Consider the following 21,928-nt stretch of genomic DNA (forward strand, 5'->3'; position numbering starts at 1 on the left):
TTCTGGAAAAAAAATGTATAAACAAAGTAGAGGCCAAGAACATCCCAGAATTGTGCTTAGAAAGCTTCACGAAGAATCATTTACCCCCCATTGAAGAAATAAATCTAAGACTGAAGAAAGAAAGGAATGTTTTCTAGGGATGATTAAAATCCCCAATCTACCACCTTTAGATCAGGAAGCTTATTGTAGGCCTGACCTACAGAGGTCAGTTCTTAAAGAAGGCAGAGGTTCCAAGGGAGATTCTCCTACTCTCCTGGAAGAAACAAACAACCATGTTGGTGTGCCCACAGAGAGGATAAAATGGTAAGAACCCAACAGTGGAGCCTTTAGGAGAGTGGTCCCTGACGCAGCCAGCAAGAAAATCAAGGACACCGTTCCAACAAACATAGGAACTGAAGTCTGCAAGCCATCAGTGAGCCTGAAGAAGACCCTGAGCTTCATTCAGATGAGATGGCTGACACCTTGATATTTCAGCCTGGTAAAACCAGAGGACAGGACCCAAAAACTGTGTGATAAGCTGCTAAAATTGTGGCAACTTGCAATGCAGCAATAGAAAACTAATACAGATGACTTCTTAGGTTTGAGGAAACATGGCTTACATTATTTCTCTAAAAGGCTACTAATATTTTATCATCAAAACAATTTCTAATACTTCAAGTTACTATGAGTGATATGATTCAATTTCACAAGTCAGCAGGATTAAGGTAATACTACTCGCAAAACTTTAAAGGTAAAAACAACAAAAACTTTATACCATCTAAGAATTTATTTCCTCCAACTGGACATGCAAACAATACTTTAATCTTAGTATATTTGTTTCTGCTTTTCAAAACCAATGACATATTTAGAGATCTAGCATGTCATATAATTTTAGGCAAACATCTATTTTCTAAGACCTCAGGGAACTCAGCTATTAAAAAGGGGGGAATAATAGAAATCTCAATAAAATCTGGAGTCTAATTAAGAGAAAAAAATACATACATACATACATACATACATACATAAATGGATAATAATGTGTGCTCTGCCCACCTTACAGCATATAATAAATGCCATTAAAATAGCAGCACTCTTACAGATCTTATTGTGTGCCAGGCACTGTTCTACAAATAACAAAAAAGTATTAATTTACAGATGAAAAATATAGTATAGAATAGTGATTAAGGCCCCACGTTCTAGAAACAGACTGCCCAGATAAAGTCCCAGTTCCACTAATAACTAAAAGTGAGATCTTGAGCACATTTAACTTCTCTCTGCCACATTTTCAACCCTAAAATAGGAACATTAAAAATACTTACCTCAGAAGGCTAACATGAAGATTGAGTGAGTTAATACCTAGAGAGGACACGGATGAGTGCTGGCACCTATTAAGCACTCAAATTAAGTACTAACATTCACTTCTAGGAAAAGCAACCTGTGGTAGATAATGTAAAAGAACACTAACAAGCCTAAAACCTAGAATCCTAAACTCTTGAGATGATTATCTAATTCCATGCACCAACCCCCAATTTCTAAATTCTTATTTATCAGAATTCAATTCATCTTAGACCTTTTAAATCTTCAATAGAATATCATTCAGCACACTGCTCTTAGTGTTTACATAAAACTTCTGATAAAATTTTACAAAAGCAAAAAATTAAAATTCAGGAAATGGAAAAGTTCAAATGTATATAACTGGGTACAAATACAGTATTTAAAATGTGACCAAGAGTAAAAAGAAAATCTTTCAGGAAACATGGTTAAAGGCCAATATCCAGGTTAAGCTCTTTTTAAGGTATCAAAATAACACTATAAAAACTATTTTAATCTTATAATGAACAAATAAAAATCATACTGCCCAGATGTCAAAACTATATTCCCACTATATTTGTTAAATGTAAAACATCTATAAATAAACTAACTGAATAAGAAATAGACCTGTATGAAGTATGGAAAAGAAGAAAAAGAATTTTTTTAAGTGACAAACACAATCTCAGCAAACAAGGCTAGTTTAAGAAATCACAAAAAGGAAATACTCCACAAATAGCCCATTGACTTAAATAATTTATAGCTTAGAGACTAGCAAATTTTCTGCTATATCTTCCAAGCAAGCCAAATCATAGGTTTTAAAATCCTAAATAATATATTTCAGAGGTTCATCCCCTAACAAGAATCTCTTTCAAAAAATTTAACTACAAAACACATTTTACACATAGAAAAAGAATTATAAATACCATCTTGCTCCACAATCTTTTAGACAGATTCTGCCTAGACAAATTTCTTCTACTGCTAAAAACATATCTGGGACACCTATCCTGATGGTGATACCAAGAGCAAGACTAAATTTAATAAAAAATGCAGGTTTAGTGCAAGTCAATTAAAATTACAGACTTAAATTTCACAATTACTTTGTATAAGGACATAAACCTGGGAATTGCTTCTCTATGAATCTGGTAATCTTTTTCCTTCTAACATCTGTATAGAAAGAAATGCTATCATTTCCCCCTCCTATCTTATCTAATAAAAGAGTAATATGCAAATTGACCATCACTCCAACACAAGATGGCCGCACCCATGTGGACACAAGATGGCCGGCAAGGGAGGGGAGATGGGAGGGACCAGGCCTGACAAGTAGGGCAGTTGGGAGGGATCCAGGCCTGCAGAGGAGGGCAGTTGGAGGGGAACCAGCCCTGCAGGGGAGGGCAGTTGGGGGGGACCCAGCCCTGCAGGGGAGGGCAGTTGGGGGCAACCAGACCAGCAGGGGAGGACAGTTAGGGGTGACCAGGCCAGAAGGGGAGGACAGTTGGAGGTGACCAGGCCTGCAGGGGAGGACAGTTGGGGGCAACCAGGACCACAGGGGAGGACAGTTGGGTGTGACCAGACCAGCAGGAGAAGGCAGTTGGGGATGACCAGGCCGGCAGGGGAGGGCAGTTGGGGATGACCAGGCTGGCAGGGGAGCAGTTAGGCGTCAGGGAGATCAGGCTGGCAGGGGAGTGGTTAGGGGCAATCAGGCAAGCAGGCAGGCAAGCAGTTGGGAGCCAGAAGTCTTGGATTGTGAGAGGGATGTCCGACTGCCCGTTTAGGCCTGAATCCGGTGGGATCGGGCCTATACCTGCAGTTGGACATCCCTCGAAGGGTCCCAGATTGGAGAAGGTGCAGGCTGGGCTGAGGGACACACACACCTCCCATGCACGAATTTCATGCACCAGGTCTCTAGTCCTATATAATAAAAGGCTAATACGCAAATTGACTGAACAGTGGAATGACCAGTTGCTATGATGCGCACTAATCACCAGGGGGCAGATGCTCAACGCAGGAGCTGCCCCCTAGTGGTCAGTGTGCTCCCACAGGGGGAGCACCACTCAGCCAGAAGCTGGGCTCACAGCTGGCGAATGCAGCAGCGGTGGCGGGAGCCTCTCCCACCTCCACAGCAGCACTCTCAGCAGCGCTAAGGATCCCACTCCCCGGGGAGTGGGCATAAGCCAGCAGGTGGACATCCCCCGAAGAGTCCTGGACTGCGAGAGGGCACAGGCCAGGCTGAGGCACCCCCCCCCCCCAGAGTGCATGAATTTCGTGCACCAGGCTTCTAGTCTCAATATAACCAATGACTTCCTATTTTCAATACAAAACTCCTTCACTGAAACTTAAGAGAAAGTATGCATGGTGATTAAAAGCATAGAACACAGAGTCAGATAGATCTGGATTTTAATCCCAGTTCTGTGAGTTCAAATTCCTATCTATATTATGTTCTTGGAAAATTCTCTGAATCTGTTTATTCTGCCATAAAACAGGCATTAGTAACTGTTTCATAGGGACTGCTGCATATAAAAAAACCTTAGCACAGTGTCTCACATAAAGTAAACACTCCATAGTGGTAATGTTAATTAAAACAATAAATATTAAATTATTAATTTATCAAATTACCAAATCAATATTCTTATCCTCTAGATCAGGGGTGGGCAAACTTTTTCACTGGAGGGACACAATGGGTTCTTAAACTGGACCGGAGGGCCGGAACAAAAGCATGGATGGAGTGTTTGTGTGAACTAATATAAATTCAAAGTAAACATCATTACATAAAAGGGTACGGTCTTTTTTTTCAATAGTTTTATTCATTTCATACGGGTCGGATCCAGCCCATGGGCCGTAGTTTGCCCACGGCTGCTCTAGATTCACACCCATCTCCCTTCTAGATAATCTATCCTATCTAATAAAAGAGAAACATGGTAATTGGCGTACGACCGCTACCCTTCCCGTTGGCTAATCAGCGAGATATGCAAATTAACTGCCAGCCAAGATGGCAGCCGGCAGCCAGGCAGCTTGAAACTAACATGAAGCTTGCTTGCTTCAGTGATAGAGGAAACCCAACGTTCCCCGCCTGCCTTGCTGGTCTCTGAGCCTGCAGTTTAAGAAACATTGTAACAAATATAGAAGCTAAACAAAACCCCAGAAACCAGCTTTCAGTGAGCTGGGATCTCAGAGCTGGAGTTATACATTGTTTCGATTATAGAACCTAAACAAACCAGATACCTTCTTTCAGCAGCAGAGGCCTCAGAGCTGGAGCCAGAGCTAAAGCTGGCCCAGAATAAAAAAAGAAAAAAAGAAAAAGAGGAGCAGTTGGGAGCTTCACTCCCAGCCTGAAAACAGCCCTCAGCCCCTCACCCAGACTGGCCAGGCACCCCAGTGGGGACCCCACCCTGATCCAGGACACCCTTCAGGGCAAACCAGCTGGCCCCACCCATGCACCAGGCCTTTTACCTATATAGTAAAAGGGTAATATGCCTCCCGGCACCGGGATCAGCATGACAGGGGCCAGCGCCCAAACCCCCTAATCGCCCTGCGGCTCTGTGTGTGACAGGGGGCGGGGCCACAACCTCCCTATCGGCCCTGCTCTGTTCCTGACAGGGGAAGGAGCCCCAACCCCCTGATCGGCCCTGCTCTATGACTGATAGGGGGGAGCTCCCCAACCCCCTGATCACCCCTGCGGCTCTGTATGTGACAGGGTGCGGTGCCCCAACCCCCCCACCCCACGGGCCCTGCTCTGTGTGTGACAGGGTGCGGAGCCCCAACCCCCCCCCCCCCACGGGCCCTGCTCTGTGTGTGACAGGGTAGAGCCATAACCTCCCCATCGGCCCTGCCCTGAGTGTGAGAGTGGCGGCACCCCAACTCCCCTATCGGCCCTACTCTGTGAGTGACAGGGGGGAGCTCCTCAACCCCCTGATTGACCCTGCTCTGTGCGTGACAGGGGGGAGCTCCCCAACCCCCTGATCGGCCCTGCTCTGTGCGTGACAGGGGGCAGTGCCCCAACCCTGATTGGCCCTGCTCTGTGAGGGACAGGGGATGGTGCCGCAACCTCCCCATTGACCCTGCCTTGAATGTGACAGGGGGCGGTGCCCCAACCCCCCAATCGGCCTTACCTTGAGCGTGACTGAGGGTGGCATCGGAACCTCACAATCTGCCCTGCTCTGTGCATGACAGGGGGCGGTGCCCCAACTCCCCAATCAGCCCTGCTCTGAGCCCGACCAGGGGCTGCACCTAGGGATTAGGCCTGCCCTCTGCCACCCGGGGAGCAGGCCTAAGCCAGCAGGTCGTTATCTCCCGAGGGGTCCCAGACTGCAAGAGGGCACAGGCCGGGCTGAGGGACCCCCCCCCTCCCCCGGTGCACAAAAATTTGTGCACTCGGGGCCTCTAGTATATATATATAAAAGGCTAATATGCAAAGTGTTCCCTTGGGAGTTTGAACGGGAGACCAGGATTTCTATTGCTTGCTATGACATGTGCTGACCACCAGGGGGCGGTGCAGAATGTAGGAAGGCCCTGGCCAGCAGCTGGCAGCTGGGGAAGGAAGGCCCCTGCTGGCAGCCAGAAGGCCCCAATCAGCCCTGATCACCAGCTAGACCTAAGGACCCTACCTGTGCACGAGTTTTGTGCACAGGGCCTCTAGTTCTTTATGAATAACTGGGGGAACCCTGGCCAGTGTGGCTAAGTTGGTGGAGCATCTTTCTGTACAATGAAAGGTTATGGATTTGATTCCTGGTCTGGGCACATACCTTAGGTTGCAGGTTCAATTTCCAGTTGGAGCATGTAAGGGAAGCAGATGATTTTCTCTCTCTCTCTCTCTCTCTCTCTCTCTCTCTCTCTCTCTCTCTCTCTGTGTGTGTGTGTGTGTGTGTGTGTGTGTGTGTGTCTCAAATCAATGCATGTCCTCAGGTAAGGATTCTTTTTAAAATTAAAAAGAATAATAACTGGGGCAGGTAAAAATCAATCATCATCAAAAGAAAAAGAGACTTTTCCTAGTAGGCACCTTCCTGGCCTCCAATTGCCCCCTCTCTCTCCCATGCTTCAACAGCATCAGTCATTATCCATACTTGAGAGTAAATATATACTCACTTTATTTGGACCCAAATGTACACAATTTTACTTACTGATAACTCATCCAAGATGTAAGACATACTAAACATTCATCTTTCAACAAGCCCAATACTACAATGGGCCCATAGGTGGAAAAGAAATCAATCAGAAGCATTTTCATAAAAAGTACATGTTGGATCAAAAGTCTCATTACTGAATCAAGAAAAAGGTTTACCTAATGCATCAGGTGTACCAAATATCTAGACTGTTTTACTTCTAGGATATGCTTTCTAGGAATGCAGAAGAAAAATGTTCACATGGATTCTCTTTCAACTATTGGGGCTGGCTTCTAATTCATTCAATAAATAATTGTTGAACACCAATGGACAGAGAGTACACTAAGCACTTGGAAACAAAGGTGACAAGATAATATCCTCCTCACTCTGGCTGGGTAGCTCAGTTGGTTAGAGTGTTGCCCCAATACTCCCAAGACTATGGGTTCCATTTCTTGTCAGAGCTCATACCAATCAATGTATAATTAAGTGGAACAATAAATCGACGTTTCTCTCTCTCCCCCTCTCTCTCTTTAAAAATCAATTTTTTTAAAAAAGATAATATCCTCCTCTTATAGAGCCTTTTAAAAAACCTTCCCAGTTAGTTTTTCTCTTCCTTTAATTTTTTAACATACTATATGTCTACTATGTAGCAGGAAATGTTAGGCACTTGGAGGGCGGAGATATTAACTGAAAAGATAAATAAGACATAACTCATGTCTTTGAAGAAACAACAGATCAGTAGAAGAGAAAAATACAAATAATTATATTAAGTTCTCTAAAAGCCACATAGATACTACGGGTAACCAAAAGAAAATACAACTTACTCCACTTATATAAATCAGGACAGTCTTCCCAAAGGAGGTGGTATTTAAGTAGGGTCTTTAAAAATAAATATTTCAAAAATGAAAGGAAAAAAAAAATACTCCAGGCAGAGGAAATAACGAGATACAGAGACAAATTATACATGAATGTGTATATATGAATACACACAAATATACATTAAAATATATACATGCTGTATATAAATGGATATACAATGTTTAGATACAAGTGAAGGCATCTGAACTAAACAATACAGAAAATAATGTGATTATGAAGACCTGGGGAGGGGAAGTAAGGGGGAGTCAATGTGGGGTGGGGGGTGGGAAGAACATCTGTAATACTTTCAATAATAAAGACAAATTTTTAAAAAAGAAAATAATGTGATTGACTATTTTCCCAGTTCTCCCAAAGATAATATACAACTAATAGCATTTAATTTTCTCCTGTCCATAAAGGGATAGTGCAGGGAGGTTTGAATGGTAGACAGAATCCTGGACTAGAAAGGCTCTCCCTTAAGTGTCAATTCAGATAGGAATACTAGTGCAACGGATAGAAGCAACAAAATCAATTTAGAAGCTCCTAAAATGGACAGGAACTGGGAAGAGTTCCATTTTAAACAGAGAGAAAAGAGAGGTGGGGGGAAAAGGCCTAAGTTAAACAGCATTCAACTCAGTGAGTGATAAAATATAAAGGGCGTGAGGGAAATAAGACACGATCTAAGCTTTCTCTCAATAGATCATTCCATCAACCTTGATACTTGTTTTTTTCCATTAGGGTATACACTGGGGCCTTGACTTACGAGTTTAATTCATTCCGTGATGGAGCTCGTAACTCAAATTACTCGTATGTCAAATCAAGAAGTGAACAAGTGAGACACGTGACGCTGGGCTGATGTTGTGGCGTTCACTGTGATGTTCGCTGCACCAACTAGCGGTGGGGTATCTGAAGCTGGCTCGTAACCCGAATTTTAGCTCGTAACTCAAAGCAAAAAATCGGCCGAGAGATGGCTCGTATCTCGAAAAACTCGTTAGTCGGGACACTCGTAAGTCAAGGCCCCACTGTATTTGACTTTACGAATATCTACCCTATGGCACTCATATCTCTTGAGCCCCCTACCCTTGATATACTTTACATGAACAGTTTGCCACTGTAAAAAAAAAAAAAAAAAAAAAAAAAAAAAAAAAAAAATCCAGGAAAATCCACCTGGAAACCTTTCCTAGTTTCTAAGTAAATATAAGCACTCTTAAATTACGTTTGGAGTAACTGATATAACTTTTTATAAAAATCATGAAAGCAATTAATCTCCCTTTATGTGTCCTTTAGAATTAATATTAACTGAGGCCTATTCCATGTCTATGACTTATTTTTATCAATAATACAGAATTTAACTGGCAAAGTTCTTACACAATGAAAATATTCAAATAAGCAACTGAGAGCAGAGTTTCCCAACCCTGATATTATTGACATTTGGAACCAGATAATCCTTTGTTGTGGGGTGCTGTCCTGTACATCACTTTGACTTGGCCTCTGCCCCTAGATACTAGTAGCAATCCCCCACAAACACACCTCCTCCAAGTTGTGATCCTCAAAAACATCTCCCTCTGGATATCGCCAAATGTTCCCTGGAGCCATTAAGTGACAGTCACTGTCCTATGCTTATTTATTATTTCATTTAACCTAACAACAAAGTATCCATAGGTAGCTGTTCTCCCCATCTTACAAACTAAGAAAGTGAGGCCAAAAGAGATAAACAACTTGCCAAAAGTCACACAACCAATAAGAGTGGCGGTCTGTATTTGAACCCACACAACGGTGGCTTGAGTCCCTGCTCTAATCACTATTATGCCATCTCTTATTAATGCCTCAGCCTTTACCATCTGATAATTGGAAAGTAGCATTTTGAATCTTATCTAGAAAATAAAAACTAAAATTATTCACACAAATGGAAGTTAAAAGGCTCCGAAACTCAATTCAGAATAAATTAACAAGTATTTTTTAAGTACTGACTGTAAGCCCAGTACCAACTTTAGGAACTAGAGTGGTTCAAAGAAAAGGAAACTACCATTTATTAAGGATTTGGCTCAGGACCTTTTTCGCACATCATCTCTCTGAAATCTTACAACATCCCTGTGAGGAATATATTATCTTTTTTTTCAAGTGAGAAAGATAAGGCTTAGAATAGAAAAGTGGTCCCTGACCTAAAAGGGCTTACAATTTCATTGAAGAGACCAAAATAAATAAATAAAGATTTAAAAAACAACAACAGAATAAGCAAGTTAAGTACTTCATTTAATAATACACAGGACATGCAAAATAGAAAACAGGTGATGGGAAAGTATACAGTTAGTCAGGGAATACTTCTTAAAAGAGGTTTCTAGTGTCCCCTCTCTTAAGAAATGCCATGGATGAGCAAAAGGTGGTAAGCTGGGGAGAAGCTACACTTCTGTAAACTATGTAAAATAGAGGTCTGGGGGCTGAAAGGAAAGTTTTATGATTTAAGTAGTAAGTCAAGGAAATGATGAGGAGAATAAGGCTGCCTTAAAATTAAGGTCAAGCTGTAGATGGAGACAAAGAAACTGGTTCTATGATTTTAGGGTGCCGGTGCTGCTGAATAAAGGCAATGGTATTCTAGTGATATATTCAGAAGCAAAGACCACAAATGTCCTCAGCATTTTAAAAAGCCAACAACCTAATGGAAATAACAATAATTTAATATTGTAACAGCTAACACTTATTGAGCACTAATTCTCAGCTAGCCTCTGTGATGCATTATCTCACTCTCTCTTAACTACCCTATGAGAAAGGTAGGTACTAACTATTCTTATCATCCCAGTTTTACAGGAAACACACATAGAATAAACAACTTGACCAACCTCGCAAAGCAGCACAGCTAGAACCTGGGTCTATCAACCCCAAAGCTTTCCTCTCAACAACTATCTCACATATATCGAATTACAAACATCTCTTTTAGGCAAAGCTTGAGAAATATGACCAATAAGGAGACAAGAAACTCCAATGTAGTTAAAAACCCTTTGTGCGTCCCTTCTCCCAGCAGGTACTGTGGAAATTTTCCCACACACTGACTATCCCATACAGATTAAAATTGGTTTAAAGAATCCAGATGTTGAAAAGCTAAGAACTAAAGCCCATCATTTAATCAACATTTCAAAGGGTGGTAGATAACAAGTGGTAACACCCCACATCCACAACCCAAAGCAATAACAGGGTGTGACCTCTGACTAAGTAAGACTGACCTCAAAACTTCCTGAACCACTCTCCCTTGTATTTGCCTCTTCCCTCCCTCCTTTGCTGTGTGTCTCTCCCCTCCTCTGTCCACCTATCTCTCCTACTAAATGGCCCATACAAAAAATCAGAAATGTTGTGTTTCCTGCTCTAAATTTCTAATCTAGTAAGTTAAAATTTGAATATTTTTCTAATGAAAAAATTCTACTTGTGTAATAATAGAAAAATGATTCCCCATTCATTATAGCAGCATTCCAAAGTTTCTATTACCAAATTCACAGTAGTCAATTTAGAACCACCAATCATGCAAAAGAAAACTAATGACCCACATACTTATCGAACCTTCTGGTATTATTGCCTACATAACAAATAAGCAGGAAGAAATTGAACTCACTAGAGAAACTATGCTCTTCTCCCATCTATCCAGTAAACTATTCGTTATAAAATGCTTTTTTAAAAATCTCTAAAATGGAAAGAAGCATAACTCCAATCACTACCAACAAAGAAAAATACCTAAAATACTGATTTTTTAAAAAAATAGAATATTTATTAAATTAACCACTTAACCAGAGACCCACTAGTATTTAAACCAATCTAATTTCTGTATTTACACCAAAACTAAAGCAAACTTGCCTTAAAAGAAGAAGTTAGAGAATGAGGACAAGAGCTGGCAAGAAAATCAGTGCTAAGAAATATATCTCAATCTTGCCTTTCTGCCTTTGGATTGTTTTCATACACATATCTTAAATATATAGTTCTATTAAATAAACAGACTATGAAGGCATAGCCAAATGGTTCTCAAAATAGAATACTTTCCAAATACAAAAACGACCCAGAAGCATTTATTTCTTTCATTGACCAATAGGACATTGTTTACACCAACCTTGAAGAAATGTTATTTCTGAAACTAATCTTCTATTTAATAAATACTATGGATGAAAGGGGAATATCAAACAATAACACTGCTAACACTATCTCTCTAATCATTTTCGGAAAGGGGGAAAACTAAAATTTAATTAAAATAGAATTACCTAAATAAAATTCCTTCTATCTTAATTTGAAATGAGATGTAATAATACAGATAAAACCTATTAAACTTCTCCATAATTTCTTTAAAGCTTTTTATTCCCAACAGTCAAAGAGATGGACAGTTAAGAGACTAGATAACTGACATTTCTAAATTGACAATTTAAACAGTAGCCACTTTCAGAGATAATCAACAAATTATTTTTAAAAGTCCTGTCCTATCTAAACACTATCGAGGTCTTTGGAAATGAATTCTAATTCCTGTTGTGTTCAAATCAGTGCTTCTGCCATTTCTCTAGTCTTTTTTTTTAATTAATGTTAATGAATCATACATACACTGATTCAGATGTGTTTGAACACACTGCAGAATTACTTCAGTATTATTTGTCAAACTCAAAGGCTGAATTTAAATGTTGGGCAACATAAAACCTGACTTTAGCCTTCTGTCTATGTCACACTTCAAAGATCTTTAACTTAACAAGTTAACAGTGATCAGTCACATTGCTATATGCCAGGCACTGGACTACTAATAAGAGCTTTGCATATGTTTTAGCCCATTTCATTTAATCCTAACAACTTTGTGAAGGACATGGTTTCCCCCCATCAACAGGTGATAAAGCTAATATTAAGATAAATAGCTTGTCCAAAGCCATGAAGCTAAGAAATGAACTGCCTAACAAATGAGTCTTCTGCCTTCGTAGTATGACTATATTTTATTAGGTAAATGAGAAATGAACTAGCAGCATGTTGCTGGTTCCCAGGCATGCACAACATTATAAACCATTAGATAGTTATAAATTATTATTATTAGTGAAGCAACTTCTTTTAGATCTAGAGAATGTCATGCAAAGGCCTATTATTTATTGCCCCTTACACTGCCCTAAAAAACATACCATCCTAAAAGTCTAAGATAAAATACATTCTTCCAAAATCAAACCAGCAATTTGCCATCAGATTTGACATTTGGCATTAACATACAGATGCTCCTTGACTAATGATGGGGTTATGTCCCAATAAACCCATCATAAGTCGAAAACTCATTTACTACACCTAACCTACCAAACATTGTAGCTTAGCCTAGACCAGTGATGGCGAACCTATGACACGCGTGTCAGAGGTGACACGCGAACTCATTTTTTTGGTTGATTTTTCTTTGTTAAATGGCATTTAAATATATAAAATAAATATCAAAAATATAAATCTTTGTTTTACTATGGTTGCAAATATCAAAAAATTTCTATATGTGACACGGCACCAGAATTAAGTTAGGGTTTTTCAAAATGCTGACACGCCGAGCTCAAAAGGTTCGCCATCACTGGCCTAGACTACCTTAAACATGCTCAGAGCACTTACATTAGCCTACAGTGTGACAAAATCATCTTGCTGCTGCTGTCCAGCACCATAAGAGAATATCATACCCAACTTATTGCTAGCCTGGAAATATATCAAAATTCAAAATTCGAAAACTGACCACTATTGAATATATATCGTTTTCACAGCACCATAAAGTTGAAAAGTCTAAGACAAACCATCGTAAGTCAGAGACTGTCTGTATATTGATGGGTTCATTCAAGATGCTGTGTGATGAATAAACCAAAAGAAAACAGTATCTTGAATCCAATAGTGAGCCTCTCAAAGGAAAGGCTAAGTAACATTAAAAAATATTTTGTGCTATGTTTTAATATTTCCTAAATTCCAAAGCAATCATGCAGAAAGGAGCATGTGGCACAATACACCAGGTACATGCACACAGAGGCACACTCACAACATGCTACCTCCTTCCGAAATCCACCCAGGTTTCCAATAGCTATCTTTCAGCTGGAAAGAAAGGGCAGAAGAGACACAGCATAGCAACAGAAAAGCACAATACTTGACTGATCCACAAGCTGTCCCTTAGATGATGGGGAAAAAGAAAAAAAAGATAAGATACTCAAGCAATAAGGCCTCTTGTGCATTCTTGTTTATTATCTTTCCGCTTCCTGCATTGCAGCTACAACACAAATGTAGGCTCTCATACTTGCTTGTATTAGCTTGCTGTTTTAGAGAAATCAAGTGTTACTCAAAATTTTGAAATACAGTGCAAAAAAGGTTTAACGGCACGAGTTCATAGTTTGAAAGTACCTTTAGTCATCTGTTTGCAATGACAATTCAGCTACACTTAAAAATAATAATACACCACTCTTTTCCCTTGTCCACAGCAAGTGTCACAATATAAATATTTCTATTCAGAATATTTGCAGATATGAGATGAACACCTGGCATCTCTTAAATTGCACCCATCCTTAAGCTTGAGAAAATGATAAAAATTACTTGAAAAGGCAAAAATTTAATTGAAGATTTTTTTTAAAGAATAAGAAAAGACTCCTCTCCTAATAAATAGAAAAGCAACTTTACAGTGACCCTCTAAAAGGTATACTAAAATTGTCAGATTATATAAACTCCTTTAAGGAAGAGGAACTGAATGAAATACCAATTACATGTGCACATAAAGTAAAAGCAGGTTTGAAACTAACTAAAAACTGATCACTACTGCCAGAGTAACACCCTTCTCTAGAAGCCATAAACAGGAGAATCCTGAGATGAATAAGATTTATGAAATCAGAACAAAATATACCATCATCCAATGCAAGTATTTGTTGGCGTGTGAAACAAATGCTTTCATATTAGCTACAATGTAAAATTACACAGAATGACTTGTCCTTTCTAAACAACACATTTGAGACAGACTAACCTTAGAAATCAACCCATGGGACACATTTACTCTTAAGGATACAGCAAAGGTTTTTTAAGTATACTTTTACATGATTTAAATGATTTGTTAGGATATACTACTTGGAATTAACAAAACAAAAATTGTGGGAGCCAATAATTGTAGTGTCACTGAATTGGTCACTACAAGAGATTAAGACTTTAAGAGACAAGACTCTCACCTTAATGTTCTTATAATTTGATTCATTCATCTGATTCAAGCCAACCATAAACACTTCTAATTTTATATCTAAAGTAAATGCTTCATAATTTATTTTCACAACCTTTCAAAATTATATCCATAAGTCCCTTCAACTTTTGGCCTGGATACACAGCCAGTATATCACTATATGCCAATTATAGTATCCTATATAATAAAAGCCTAATATGCTAAGTGTCCAGTCGTCTAGTCATCCATTCAACCAATCAAAGCGTAATATGCTAATGATATGCTAAGGCCACTCAACTGCTCACTATGATGTGTACTGACCACCAGGGGGCAGATGCTCCGACCAGTAGGTTAGCTTGCTGCTGGGGTCTGGCCGATAGAGACTGAGCAAGACAGGCGGGACATGCCCTGAAGCCCTCCCACAGTCCATCCCCAGCTGGCCAACCTCCCACATCCCTCCCTGGCCCCAATTGTGCACCGGTAGGGTCCCTCGGCCTGGCCTGCACCCTCTCGCAATCCAGGACCCCTCGGGGGATGTCTGAGAGCCAGTTTCGGGCTGACCCTGCAGACCCCACTGGTGCACGAATTCATGCACCGGGCCTCTAGTCTGTTGATAAGAAACACAAGTATTCCCTACTTTTTGCTGCATCCCTTTACAGATGGCATTGCCACTGCTCCTTAATCCATTGTTTTCATCACTATCTTGTACAATAGACACTATGCTTTATGCAGAATCATATTAAGAGAGCCCTTGAGGAACACATTTCATTTAGAAAACAGACCACCTAAAATAACTATACATCAGATTCGTAATGGATGAAGCTCATACTGTATTGTCGGTGGACTTGGCAGATGCTTATGTCAGGGGTCCATAAACTACATGCCCAATCTAACCTACCTCCTGTTTTTATGTATAAGGTTTTACTGGAACACAGCCCCACTCATTCACTTACATATTGTCATTGGCTGCTTTCATACTACAAGAGCAGAATTGAATTACTAAGACAGAGACCATGTGGTTCATAAAATCTAAAATATTAACTAACCCTTTACAAAGAAAAAATTGTTAACCCCTCCTCTACACAATGAGATAGCAGAGGAAACGTAAGACTTTTCCCAGAACCATCTCCAAAGTACATGAATTGGGCTGGCTCTTTCATCTTCCCATATCAATCCCAAAGCACAGCACATGAAGTTATGACTCCCTACAACCAGAGTCCCACCTTTCCCTCTGTCTGTACTAGTAAATCATGCACAGTTGCCCTTTACGTTCATCAAAACAGGGTTTTACCCGCATAAACACATGTTGTGGAAAGTAGGGGTGAAGAGAGCAGGCATCCATGTGGCATACATTCCAGTCCCTGTACCCTCATCCTAGAATCACCCTAGATTTAAACTTCTTGTCTAAATATCTCTTCCCCAGAGAGTTCTGCCATTGCAATGATCACTCTTAAGAAGAGGCCAAAGAAGCTACCAGGAAGGTGGAAAATTCAAACTCAGCAATGCAAAAGTGGGGATATATGTATTCCCTGCCTCACAAGCCTTAATCCTTATTCTAGTCAACACTAAAAGCTAGCTACACTAGCTGCAGGTTTCACAAGGAGAAAAAAAATAAAAGGACAGTCTTTCAGTTTCTCATGCCTAAAGATGTCTGGATGTTTTTAAGTGCTAAGTTGTTTTGTGTTTCTTTTTTAATAAAAGGGTTTTCAAAAAAAGAATTTCAGCACTTCTGTGCCAGCACAGGGATATCCCCTCCATTGTGCAGGACACAAAGACACACACAACTTCAAGCAAGGGAAGCAGCCTTCTCTGCCAGCTATTTTTAGCCCCTTCGTCAAGTTAGAGGCCAAATTTAGGATAATAATGCTGGGCAAACTGTAAAAACATGAATACAGTGAAAGAAATCTGTCCCTTTACGTATAAGTTCCTTCACAGTGAAATCCTATATATTCTTTGAACTTAATTAACCTCAGGGGACTTATATACTCTACAAGTTTGTCATAGCTATTTCAAAAATACAGAATCATATGCTTTAAGATTAACTACTGGCCATATTTAGAGTGTTTCTTTTCAACTTCAACTCTTATCCACTTTTAAAACATTTATTTTAAGGAGAGTTCATCCATTCACTATATCTTTGCTAACTATAACGATTTTCCTCCCCTCCACCCCAAGGAAAAATACCCATTTTTCATTCTCCATCAGCATTCTCGAGAAACCTTAATACTTTGAAAATGACTCCCAGCTCTACATTTTCAGCATATCACTCATTATTTTATTGTCTTGAGCTTGCATTAGTAGCCAATGTTTGTTTACCCTGAAATTTAAGGTCAAAAAAAAAAAAAAATACATGCCCCATTTCTGAATTATGTCTTACAAGAAATCGCTCAGTAGCACCATACTAAAATACTGGAAGGGCCTTCTTTTTCACTCCATCTGTACAGCTCTTCAGTGACCATAGTGTAAAAATGTTGGTTCCCTAGAAAAAGGTATAATGCCTCTTGGCCTAAAATACAGTTTCTCCTCATCTAAAACTATCTCAGGAATATTGTTCTCAATTGCTTCTTTGATCTGTAAACATGTATTTACACAAACACAGATTGATCCTAAGCCTATTCAACAACTTCCCTCTGTATTCCTATCAATCTAAGTTTCTAATTACATTTGTCCCTCACACTCTCCAATTCCAAAAGTCTGAAACACTTTTCTTCCCAAAAAAATATCTTCACAGATTTGGTTCAGACATTCCAATTAGTCCTCCATCATTCAACACTATCATTTCCCTAATGAAAAATGTGCAAATACATTTATATCTATGAGGTACCAAACACAGTAACTGACATATAGTGGTAGTAGATAAATAGTGGTCCATTCTCACTTTCCTACAGTCTTGTGCAATTTGTGATTCATTGCCTTTGCCACCTATAAATAAAAGCATCTCAAAGGTAGGGATCCCAAATACTTTGTTTCTTTGATACCCAAATATGCAACAAAACATTACCATAGTCAAGCAATAAAAAGTCTTAAGGTAAGCAAACAACTTTGATGGAGTACAATCTATACTTAAACTATAGTTTGTTGGTTTGTCCTCCCTTCCTCCCTATGAAAGATTATACTTTTCTTCTTCTGTAAAACATGAGATATGTGAATTCCTCAAGGTCACAAAATAAGGTAACAGAACCAGAGACATTTGTTTTTGATTTTACATCTAACATTATATCCACTACTCATGTCAGTACTCATTTAAAATCGATAGAGCTCTAGCCGGTTTGGCTCAGTGGCTAGAGAGGACAGAAGGGATTCTGGTCAAGGTTATGTACCTCAGTTGCAGGCTCCTTCTTGGCCCAGGCCCTGGTCGGGACTGGTGCAGGAGGCAACCAATCAATGTATTCCTCTCACATCGATATTTCTCTCTGTCTTTCCCTCTCTCTTCCACTCTCCCTAAAAATCAATGGAAAAATATCCTCAGATAAGGATTTAAAAAAATAAAACAATAAAAGTAAAATAGAATTTAAGGTTCCTCATAAAAAATAACAAGAACAAGGCATACATTAAAAAAAAGGTGGAGAAGTTCCAGAAGAGAGCAAAATGATCAAAGGAATTGAAGAAATTAGTCTAAGATATACAAAGGGTCAGGAAAGATAATGGTAAAGAGAAACACTCAAACTCTGTAAAACCAGAAAAAGAATAACTCCAACCTATAACAGCATTTCTCAAAACACAAACTCTGCATGTGTCCTGGTGCATCAAAGAAACAGGTTTGGGATAAATGAATGAACTGTTACATAATTTAGGAGCTAATAAACTTGTAGAACTCATTACTTCAAAAGACAAAAAGTATAGGATGGAAACATTGTTTGAGAAAGTATCAAATTTAATCCAGATCCTGAATGGAGAAGTTACCATAGCTAACTTCAGACTGACATTCGTTCCCACAAAGCTTCTCTCAGCAGTGGCTTCAGAGAGAGCAAGAACACACAGTTGTCTGCAGGGACCACACTTCTCGGTATAGTACTCCCTACGTTCTGTTATACAAAATTCTATCCCATGCTGAAGCCCTCAGTCTGTATAAATTACTTTCCTGCACCTTAGTTTGGAACTCTGGGAAGATACCTAACATACAAGTCCAAGATTTTATAGACTTCACCACTAAAATAATGGAAGGGGGGAAAAAAATCCTCCTTCAAAATATTAAATATCAAAAGTTTCTCATTAGATAGAAAAATAAAGAAACTCAAATAAGCAAAAGTCACTCTGCCAAATAAGAGTGCTGACAGGTAGAGCATATGCTACTCGCCCCCCCCCCCCCAAAAAGCATTTGAGTAAGGAATAAAAACTTTTAAAAACTGGTTCAAGTCCCGAATGCTCTCCCCCAATTAACTTGTGATTCATAAGAACTCACAATTTCCCGGGTAACTGAAATCTGCTACAGTGTCCTCCTGATACACAGGAATTGGACCCAGGAATTGATACACAGGAAATGAGAGGGTAAAAACTCCTGTACCGACAGGTACTGAAATGAAAAATCTCTTCAAGGAAGAGTGCAAAAGCGGGGGGGGGGGGGGGGGGGATTTTACTTTCAGGGGCTCACGGGGTTAAGAGAGGCCCCCTTGAGAACCCAAATAAGAGTTGCCCGGAAACAGAAACTGCAGCGCCGGTCTTCGCACCTGGTGCACCAGGAAAAGGTGTGTTACAGAGATGCCCTTTGTATACACGTTCGCCCCGGCGCCCTCGGTTCCCTTTGGTCAATTACGGGCCAGAAAGGAGCAAGTGTCTCCTCTGGGGACAGACAGAACTCCTCGAGGAGACGCCTGGGAGCTTGCGTGTGGCATGGACAGGAGCCGAAAGGTGAACCTGACCCCTTCTCCTGCCGGTGGCATAAGGCACCCCCTTCTCACCCGTGCACCCCCAATACGCGGGGCGACCATCGGCCAAACCCCCGGAGGTCGCGCCGGCACCGGCCCGCCCCCCACCCCGCAGTCCCTGTCCCGGGGCCACTCACACTTTGGAGCCGTGCGTGGCGCCGGTGGGCGGGCGGGCTCCCTTCCTCCTCGGGACCGCGGCGCCGGCCCGCGCGTCGCGGAGAAGCGGGGCTCGTGTCGCTCAGCCCGGCGGCCCCCCGGGTCCCTTCCGCGCCGCGGGCGCGGAGGCGGCTGCGGCCCCGCTGGTCTCTTTTCCTTTCCTCTTCCTGGGTCTCTGCGGGCTGCCTCCGGCCGGTCCGCGGCCACTTCTCCGGGGACAGTCAGGTTCGGGAGGCTCCGGATGGCGTGTGTTTAGAAAGTTTTTCCTCCGGGCGGAGAGAGAGCGGCCGGCCCCCCGGGTGCCCCCGGCCCCGCCGCCCTCGGGGCTGGGGCGGGGAGGGGGCTCTACGAACTCCCCCCGGAGTCCTGCCGCGGAGCCGGGGGGCCGGCGACTGGCGCGGGGAGGAGACCCCCGAGGGGGTGAAGGGCAGGTGGAAGGGAAGGACTGCGGCGCTGGTTCTGCTCGGCCCGCCGCCCCGGCCGCCGCTTCACATCGGGGTCCCCGCCCCCCGGCCGGGGGTGATGGCTGGACCTGGGGCCCCGGATCATGCACTCCGCGGCGGGATGCTAAGGCCCTGGGCGGGTGGCCGCGGCGGCCGCGAGGTGGGGGACCCGGCCGGCTCCGCTCGGCGCCGCCCCCGCTCCCGGCTCCTGCATGTGTCGCTGCGGCTGGGACCCCCTTCCTACACCTCGGGGGTCCCTCGCCCGCGCCCCAGGACCAGACGGAAGCTCCGATCCCTCCTCGGCGTCCTCTCACCGGGGAGCTGCTGCCCGGCCCCGGCCCCGGCCCGAGGTAGCCTCCGTCCTGCCTCCCGGCCGCCGGGTCCGGATCGGGCTCGGGCTCCGCCGGCGTGTGCAGCCGCGGCTGCCGGCCGGGAAGGTGAAGGGGGAGCGGAGCAGTGGCCTCGGATCCCGCTGGCCCAGGTGAGGGCGGAGGTCGCGGCGGCAGCCAGCGCACGGGGGCGGGGTCTCCGATGCTCGCAGGTCTCACGCTCGCGGCGGCAGCGGCGCCCGGAGCCCAGCTCACTGTCTCGCTCGCTCTGTGCGGGGCTCTCGCCTCACTCCAGAGAGAGGGGCGGGAGGGGAGCGGCGCGCGCCGATGACGTCAGTCGCCTAGCAACCGCTCTCCGCCCCTCCCTCCGCTCTCCGCGAGAGGCTTCCTCCGCCGGCCCGGGCTCCCCTTCCCCGCCGCGCCGCGCCGCGCCGCCCCGCCCCGGCGATGCCGGCGCGCTCGGATGACGCTCGGAAGGAAGAGGAAGTCGGGACTGGGGTGCGGGTGGGTGCGCCTCGGGCCGCTGGGCTCGTCGCCGCCGCCGCCGCCGCCTCTGCGGCCGCGTCAGAACTGAAGGGAGGAAGGGGAGGAGCCGAGTGGAGCCCGAGCGGCAGCCCGATCTCACCCCGACCCGAGGGCGGCACAGAGGGCTGGCTCTCTAGTGGTTTCTTCGGGGCAGGTGGTGACTGCTCCTTGGGGAGCCCGGAGGAGGGAGGCCCGGGCTGCGCGGCCACGCTCGGGCGCGCACCCCCTGAAGGTGAGGCCTCGGGCCCCAAACAGGCCTTGGAGGAGCTGTCCCACTGCCCGATCCGCGCGCTGCACCTGTTCCAGGGAGCGAGCGCCCCACCCTTTCCGCGGTGTGCGGCGCGCCCCAGCGCCGGAGAACGCGGAGTCGGCCCGAGTAGATGTGTAGTGAGTGAATGAGTGAATGAACGAATGAACGAACGAACGAACGAACGAAGGCGCGAACACTCGCGGAGCTCAGGGGAGTGGACGGAGTGCTGGCGCTTTGCTAACTACACAGCATTGTAACGATGGGAGGTGTGATGCATCCCTTCTTCCCCCTCCCCCCTCCTCCCTACCCCCAAGGAAAGAAGGGTGCGGCTGGAGCACCCAGTCACCGCCCGAGTCTTTCTAGTGAAAGGGGAGTCGTCCTCCCGGATGCCGTGGACGGGTTTGTGCCGGTTTCCCGGGGGGAGCATTGGATGGTGCCGCGCTCCTAGCCATCCCGCGTGCTGGTTGGTGGTTTGGAGCGCGGGAGCACTTGCCTCGGTTGTGAATCGGTGTACGTGACCGTCACCCAGAAACGGTGGCCTGTGTTTCAAGCCTGCGTTTCAAAGGCTATTTACTCTCTAAAGTAAATACTGTTACTGTTGTGCAGCTTTTCATGCAGATGTTATCCTGGAAAGTAAATTCAAGTTAAAAAAACAACAACAACAAAAAAAAAAACTCATGAAGTTGAAAGTGTAGTTCTCTAGGAAAATAAATTGTTAAAGTGCAAAGACCAGAATCCTCAGGATGAACCTGTCCTGGTGAGCAGTGAGAGTGAGAATGAGATAAAAGCAGCAGCAAGGATGAAAGGAAGCAGATTCCACAGTTCTGTCGATGGGCCCTGGCAGCCCTACCTCCTCTGGAAGGGGCAGTACTGGATATTAGAAGTCTTTCTGCCTGGGGGGGGGGGGGGGGGGGGGGATGAGGTGCAAGTTTTTATCGGCAGGCTGGGGGAGCTTGGGGTTTCTGC

At 43.5% G+C, this 21,928-nt stretch overlaps 1 protein-coding gene across 3 annotated transcripts in view; it reads right to left on the reverse strand.

Annotated features, from left to right (window-relative positions):
- FBXW7 (F-box and WD repeat domain containing 7) overlaps positions 1 to 19,527 on the reverse strand; it is a 177,659-nt gene extending 158,132 nt beyond the window's left edge. For 2 of the 3 annotated variants that reach the window (XM_036313006.1, XM_036312997.1), the window contains exon 1: positions 19,397 to 19,527. The gene's annotated coding sequence lies outside the window, so the exon portion shown is untranslated. The remainder of the gene's footprint in view (positions 1 to 19,396) is intronic. The other variant, XM_036313007.1, reaches the window with a different exon arrangement.
- Positions 19,528 to 21,928: the final 2,401 nt, after the last annotated feature.

The sequence above is a fragment of the Myotis myotis genome, unplaced genomic scaffold (assembly GCF_014108235.1).
Source record: "Myotis myotis isolate mMyoMyo1 unplaced genomic scaffold, mMyoMyo1.p scaffold_m19_p_6, whole genome shotgun sequence".
NCBI lineage: Eukaryota > Metazoa > Chordata > Mammalia > Chiroptera > Vespertilionidae > Myotis > Myotis myotis.